Raw genomic sequence first — 7,713 nt, forward strand, 5'->3', positions numbered from 1 at the left:
ACTCAAGGCCCTTGGTGGAATTTTCTAGATGCAGGGGCGAGGCCTTTGAGTGACAGAAAGGTCCCAGGGTAGGGTTAGGGGAATGACTCAGCAGGTTCATGACAGAGGGGGTGGAGGGAGGAAAGGATTGACAGGCAGAGGGGAGGAGGAAAAGGAGGGCAGAACCATTTAAACAAAATAGGGGGAAACAGGAACTAACCATTTTGGGGAAACCTAAAAACACAACCAATATTTAAAACACAACCCTTTTTTATTTTAAACAAAACAATTGAAGAAAATAAAGTCCTTTAAAACTAATTAAATTCCACTCGGGGAAGGAACTCTGAGGTCTCGATAGGTGTCTGCGAACCAGGGCTGACAGGTGGGAGCAGTTTCTTTCCAAGGTCCACTCTTGGGTTCTAGCTCTGTGTAGTTCTCTTCTTCTTCTGTTGACTCTTGGACCAACAGAACTGCTGCCTGGTTCACGCTAGGAATGTTGAGGGCCCTGGAAATGAGGTTCGACACTATCTGTCTCAAAATGCTAAAAGCAATCAAAACTAAAATAAAAACAAATAAAATCAACAATCCAGTTCTTATGACAGAGGTGACCCAGCCTGAGAGTCCCCAGCTGGTGAAGATATTTTCCAGCCAGTCCCCAGTCTCTCGCTTTATGTCTTTGATCATATCCTGCATCTGATCAATCACTTTCTGGACGTCCCCAGCCTTTGATGTTAGGTTCATGCAGCACAGACCCTCAAATTCCTCACACTTGTGGTTGTGCAGCAAAAGGAGGAAATCGATCACTTCCCGGTTCTGTAGGGTTGCCTGCCTTGTTATTTCCTCATCCTGCAGGAGTCCACTGAGGGCAGTTGATGTAAGATTGGCATGTTTTGCCACCCAACATTCGAGGGTAGCCAATTCCCCGAATGTTTGAACGATCGCGACCCATGACAATAGCGTGATGACCGCAACCCCTTTTGGCTTAGAACAATGAATAACTTAGAGTCGCAATTTAAATCCCAATTAGTAAGCTCTAGGTCTCTCTTTTAGCAGTCCAATTGAGTAGAATTTTTACGGCACCAATCCAAAACTTTAGTCATATTACGGGAAAACATGCCCAACCAGTGGTGCAAGGGCCTTCAGCAAGGTGAGAGGGGATGCCTGCAAAAGCTTGGTCGCCAAAAACAAAAAAGTTACCACAGGGAACTGAACGGGGTTTCATAGTAATGGCAAGTGTGTCATGGATATGGGCGATTTTTTCACACCAATTTTTGGCCATATATTGGCTCTTAAATTGTTTGATTTCTGTATGCCTGATTCTGGGGTTGTTTGGTTTAACCATAAAATGAACACAACATGGGGCTTTGGTTGAGCCAAGCAACTCAAATTCGTGGAGTTCGTCTTTGATCTCTGGTAATCTTTTGACAAATTGGTCCCAAGGAACCAAGGGGTCATAGGCAGGGAAAAAAGAAGCAGGGGCTAACGAAGGGGGAAATTCATTTGATTTAAAAGGGATCCCCACAAGGCAGGTGGACGCCAGGTTGGCAGCTGAATTTAGGGACAGGCAGATGTTGTCCTGTCCGAGAGCCTGTGCTAACACTCTCCACACATTAGTCTTTGGCTGGGGGACAATCCAGGAGCCGTTGGGGACAGTGACACATTGCGTGATGATGAGTAGAAGAGGAATCATGATGTTGTGTGGGGTTCTCAGGTCTGGGCTGAAAACAAAAACAGAAAAAGGATTACTAAGGGTAACTTAAATGGAGTTGGTTCTGCATCTCTTTCTCCTCCAACAGACGTCCCACACCTGCCAGACAGTCTTTTCTTGATTGATCTTTGGAATATAGGGTCTTACCCACTTCGATGGGACCCATTTTAACCCTGAGGGGGTAGCCAAACAGGCGTACCCCCGCCCCTAGGTGACGAGCTCAAATGGTCCTTGTACCTTCCAGGTCTCAGGGTCCTTGACAAGGACCGGGGGCCTCTCTTTCACCTCCAGCTGCGGATTGCCCCTGAAGTGCGTTATTATTGGAGGGTTCAGGCTGTCAAAGGCACAGTTCAAAAAGTTCAAGGTAAACAATGCCTGGGCAAGTTGGATATGAGGGGATTCCACCTTCATCTGCATTGATGAAGCAGAATCTTTTTTAGACTCTGGTGGGTCCTCTCAACTACGGCTTGGTCTGTCGGGGAGTGGGGGATGCCAGTTTTGTGTTCCACTCCCCATTGCTGCGGGAAGCTCCAGAGCTCCCTGGAGCCGTACGCTGGGACGTTGTCCATTTTGATGACTTTGGGGACCTCCAATGTGGAGAAGGCCTGGATGAGGTGTTTCTTCCCATCCATAGCCCTCTCCCCTGCACGGGCCAAGGTGTAGACTGTGCCAGAGAAAGTGTCTACTGAGACAGGGATGTCCTTCAGTCTGCCAAAGGATGGTACCTTGGTGACGCCCATCTGCCACACCTCACAGATGTGGAGACTTTTGGGGTTGGCTCCAGTGCTCAGGGCGGGCATCTGATGTTGCTGACACTGGGGACATGTCACCTCAATGGCCCGAGCCTGTTCACAGGTTCACAAGGCCGGGCACATTCCGATGGAATTTCTGATGGCTGATTCTCACCTGTTCAAACATATCATGGAGTGGGGCCATCTGGGCTGGAGCAGCTCTTCGATTGCCCTCTGTGATGAACCCCGGCAGGTCTGTGTGTGACCTGACATGCATCCCGTAAAATGGTTGCTCTCAGTGGGAGACTAGGTTGATTAACCTAAGAGAGAACTCATACAATGCTATGTTTGAAACCTCTTGCAGGACTGCATTCTCTGCTCTGGACACTATGCCAGCTACATAAGCCAAATCAGTGATTAAATTAATGGTTCAGGGAACCTCTCAAATACCCTGACGACAGCGGCCAACTCAGCTACTTGAGGCGATCTTTCCATCTTGACAATATCTGCCTCCCACCACTGAGTTTGAGGATCCTTCCAAGTCATTACTGACTTGTGGGATCCTCTGGACACATCAATTAAAACTGTCAAAGCATCGAGTGGTGTCCCACTCTGAACCTTTTTTAGTGATAATGAGAATTGGACATCTGAATTAAAAATTTTGTGGGCCAGCCGATGAAGTGAAAGTTGGCCAGCGTAGCTGTCCAATGCAAACTGCAGTGCTTCATTGTCTTGCAACAGGTGTTCGAGCATTGCTTTTGTAATTTGGCCCAAATTCAATTTCAGTGGTACGTGAATCATGTCGAAGTTGCACCTTGCCAACTCACTGATGTGCATCCGCACTTTGCGGATGGGCTCAGCCATCAGTTCTTGTGGCTTGGTCATTCTCTTGGACCTGTGCTGGCTGAGGAAAACCCACTCTATGATTAAGAGAGGGTCCCTCTGGCCCTGGTCCTTCCCCTTGGTGTTACTGTCCCATTGAAAAATCACCCCATGGAGGCGTAGCAGTTTTACAAGAATAATGAATCTGAAGGGAAGGCCTGGTTGGTAGTGGTGGGCCTGCCTGGCAGACATCTGATCCTACACCTTCTCTAGTGCAGCCCTTGCCTCCTGGGGAAGGGTCCGGGGAGAACTAGGCCCCTCTCCCGCTTCCAATAAATTGAAAAGGGGGGCTAGGTCTTCTGTGGTGATGCCTAGCCATGGTCTTACCCAGTTCAGTGACCCACACAGTTGTTGCAGATCCACCAAAGTCCGGACACAAGTTTTGATCTCCAATTTCTGAGGAACAGTGGTCCTCTTCGTAACTTCAAGGCCCAGGTACTTCCAGGGTGGCATCTGTTGAATCTTTTCTGTCTGGAGCTCAAACCCTGCAGCAATCAACATATTGGTTGTTAGGTCGAGTGCGTAGTTGATGGTCGGAACTGAGAAGGAAAAACATGCAGCATCGTCAGGGTGTAAGGTAATTTGAAAAAGCAATCCTTGATATCAATCACAACCAGATTCCAGTTTTGGGGGAGCCTCCCACAGAAGAAATTCCGTAGGTGTTAAAAGGCAAGAGAAAAGCTGCTGGAGGTCTGCGGGGGTAAGATTGGAGGAGAGGGTGGCTCTAAGGAGGCCCTTAAAGCACTTGTTCTCCTGAGTGAACTCTCGCTGTGCCTTGCACAATTCTTTGGTGACCTGGTAAAGCAGTGGAGTCCACTGGGGGCGAATGCTCCCCTCAGCCTGGGGGACATAGGTGACTGGGGCTGCCGATAGAATGGGCCTGGAAACCTGGAGACTTCTGTTCCCAGGCCCCTCCCATCCGGTCCCACTACTGTGGGAACCAGAAGGGGGACCATGGGAACTGAGTCCAGCCCAGGTGGGAATGGCTAGGAGACAAGGCGGGAACTGGGAAGGAGGGAGTCTCCGCCTCAGGGGTGTGGTGTTTTGGAGCGTGACTGCGGGAGGGAGTTGAGGAGGAGGGAGGATCAGGGAAAGGGGAGCAGCTGGGGGACAGGAAGGGGTTGGAAGGAGAGAGAAAGGGATCCTGGGGAGGGGGAGAGCAAGTGGTGGGAAAACCCTCGTGGTCCCCACCATCTTGTCTCCCCTGGGTGCCATTTTGAGGTTGGGGAGAACTGGGGAGTTTAAACTGAACAGAGGGTTTTCAGGACAGGGCTGTACATTTCTGGGGAAAACAGGGACTGGAAAGGTCCTGAGGAGTCTGGCCAGGAATTCTGCAGGCAGCCGGGGAGACGGTGGCAACCTCGCTCTGGATCGCGGGCTGCTCCCCTCAGAATTCCAGAATTTGGGGTAGCAGGAGAGGAAAGAGGGCTAGGAGGGGAAGAAACAGGGGATAAACTCTGAAACTGTGGCTCTTCCTCCCCCTTTTCACTTGCTTTTAAACCGGTGCAAATTTGTAGACTCCAAAAAGTTAATTTAGCTAAGGAATTACTCCCGGATTTGCCCAAGATTGTTAATTTATGTCCAACCGAATCCCAAAAATACAAATTAGAAACCTGCTTGGGAGTAATATCGGGAAAGTGGAAGAAGAGGCACTTAACTAAATCCTTAACTTGATTCTTTTTAACTTAAACACCCCCTGCCCCAACAAGGATTCCCACAACTTGGAGAAAGACTCCTTTCTGCTCAGTGGATAGTTGTGCACCCATAATTGTAACAACCACCGATCATCAAAATCACCACCCCTGACAGGGAAAGGAGAAAAAGAAAACAGAAGACCCTTCCGAACCCAACTCTTTCCCCACCCACAAACCGTTCTGAACCCAACTCTTTCCCCACCCACAAACCAAGTGAGGACTATTTTTCTGGGAGGGATCCAACCACTTCCCATCCCAGATTTTACCTCCCTCTTGGTAAGAAAGAAGAAAGAAGAGGAAAGAGAAAAAAGAGGTAGGACTTGCCTACTTACCCAGATGTTCGGAGGGAAACTTAAAATCTCAGGGGTAGCAGCTTTCATTGGGGAGAGACCTCTGAGGTGCAGGGCTGAGGCTGCCTCTCCTGTCCCCCAGGAATGCCACTCAGAAAAGTGAGTCTGCTCCCACTGGGGGTAGCTTAACATCCAGAGACGGTTTGGGTCCAATTAAGAAAACTCCACAGAAAAGTCCCAACATCTCCGTGGGGTCTGGCGATGCCCTCAGGCCCCACATTGGGTGCCAAGCTGCCGTGGTGTCTGTCCTTTCACACCAGCGAGCCCACCTGCGGTAGACCCTGCAGGCAGCAGTGGCCACCTTCCCAGCCCTCGGGAGTTTGGGACGGTGGCTTGTGGGTCTGGTTATCCCAGCCCCAATGAGACATTGAGCAGCAATAACAAATGACCAGGAATCATCCTTTTGTGGGGATTTGTATTCGGAACTTTATTAGGTGACTCCGAGGAGCCACCCAAGCTGAAGGGAAATGCCCACCAAAAGGCCCTGAACAGCCTCGTGCAAGGGATTATAAAGTGGGGCGGTTACAAGGGGAAGGTTTTACCGAGAACCAATGGGGTAACAGAGGGGTGTGGAGGGAAGAGTGACATATGGGTGTAGGATCCAATCAGGAGGGAAGGTAGGAGGGAACTCCAGAAACCAGCCTATCACTCAAGGCCCTTGGTGGAACTTTCTAGATGCAGGGGCGAGGCCTTTGAGTGACAGACAGGTCCCAGGGTGGGGTTAGGGGAATGACTCAGCAGGTTCATGACAGAGGGGGTGGAGGGAGGAGAGGATTGACAGGCAGAGGGGAGGAGGAAAAGGAGGGCAGAACCATTTAAACAAAATAGGGGGAAACAGGAACTAACCATTTTGGGGAAACCTAAAAACACAAACCAACCTAGTTCTTGGTTGCCTAGTTCTTCCTGTTTCTGCCTGGCTTAGCCATTACTGGACTTACCTTCCTATGCCTAGCCTTGCCTCTAACTTCTGGCCCTTCTTCCTCTTACCACTCCATTTGCTTTCCCCTCACACTACCAGCCTTTCTAACCTCGTCCTTGACTTGCCTACAATTGCCTACACTTGCTTTGCATTGCCTTACCTGCGCAGAAAGCAAGACGAAGAGTGGTGGACAAAGCAAAGCAAAGCCAGGAATTTGTTCGTAGGGCAAGGGAAGGCAGACATAAGGAAGCAAGGAAAGCAAGGGTAGGCTAGGAAAATTAGGCATGGTACTGAAGGCAAGGCAAGACCAAGTGACTTGGGATGCCGTTCTGTGGGAATGTTGGTAGGGGAGCTGATAGGGTACTCTGGGGGAGATAGAGTCAAGCAAGGCAACTCTATCCTGGCCTCTTCTCTGTAGGAGCCATTGTTGGACATAGTCAGTATTGGACATGGTGTGCAACTTTTGTTTGCTAACTTACTGAATGAGAACAGCAATGCTTTCTCATGGGAAGGAAAGAATGTAGCCCTAGTGTTGGAGGTGCAGATAAGAAGCTGTGTTGTGCAGCTCAAGGGTGGCAGCAACTTTCTGTCCTGGCATATTTGGTTTGGAAAAGTCATGGAGTCAGTATCCATCTTTGGAAGGTGGTTTCCCTCCTAAAAGAATCCATTTGGCATGTATTTTCTACTTCTCGGAGGTACCTTTCTTGAAATTCTGCCAGCACACTTGCACACTTCTTTTGGACAAGGTAAGCAGCTGAGTCTTGATGTGCAGCTGACCTAGTGCCCCAGGCAGGTAATGACCAGTTAACAGTGTACTATAGGCACCTTTTTGTGGGAGCAGGCCCTGGATGTTTTGGATTTTTGAAGAGAGAATGACATCTCTTTTGAGAGGGGCTTCTAGCTCCTCTCTTTGGCAAAGAAAGCAAGTTTGGAGTGCACTTTGGGTTGTCTTAGTGAATTTAAAGGCTTTTCCCAACAGGCTGTTCTCTGGGTTAGAGCTGTTGAATTGTCAGTGGGAATGCAGAGGACAAGATGTGGAGTTTTTGTTCTTGTAGCTGTAGTGTGTATGCAGTCCCTGGTGCCATTCCACTTGGATCTTGACTGTGTGAGGCTGAAGGCTTACGATGGTAGCTAGAACTGCGAAGGAAAGTGGCAATAGCAGGGTGTGTGTTCATAGTTTGATGGGTGCAGTTGAAATTATAGGCAGCAAAGAGCTTTCTCCAGTGACAGTATTGTGAGCTGTGTGTTTGGCAGATGTTTTCAAGTTTGTTACCGGACTCTAGGAGAGTGAAAAAAATCATTAGGGCAGAGGAGTCGGTGTTGCCCTTTGAGTGTGATGCAAAGAAGGGGAAGATCAGTGAAATCTTGTCTTGACAGGGTTGATTTGAGAAGAGGGACATCTCTGACTTGGCTGTGTCCTGGGGCTGGTTTCAAGCTGGGCTCGATGTGT

The 7,713-nt window shown here is 49.2% G+C and overlaps 1 long non-coding RNA gene across 2 annotated transcripts; it reads right to left on the reverse strand.

Moving 5' to 3' along the window:
* Positions 1–231: 231 nt before the first annotated feature.
* On the reverse strand, positions 232–6,241 carry LOC115491103 (uncharacterized). Of its 2 annotated transcripts, XR_003957059.4 has the most exons (4): positions 5,327–6,241; positions 3,628–3,785; positions 2,594–2,738; positions 232–1,697 (listed from the first exon to the last, which is right to left on the reverse strand). It is a non-coding gene; the product is annotated as an uncharacterized lncRNA (long non-coding RNA). The 2 variants fall into 2 exon arrangements; XR_003957058.4 differs by lacking the exon at positions 2,594–2,738 and having other exon boundaries at positions 5,327–6,224.
* Between the last annotated feature and the right edge of the window lie 1,472 nt (positions 6,242–7,713).

This window comes from Taeniopygia guttata, chromosome Z (genome assembly GCF_048771995.1).
Source record: "Taeniopygia guttata chromosome Z, bTaeGut7.mat, whole genome shotgun sequence".
Lineage (NCBI taxonomy): Eukaryota > Metazoa > Chordata > Aves > Passeriformes > Estrildidae > Taeniopygia > Taeniopygia guttata.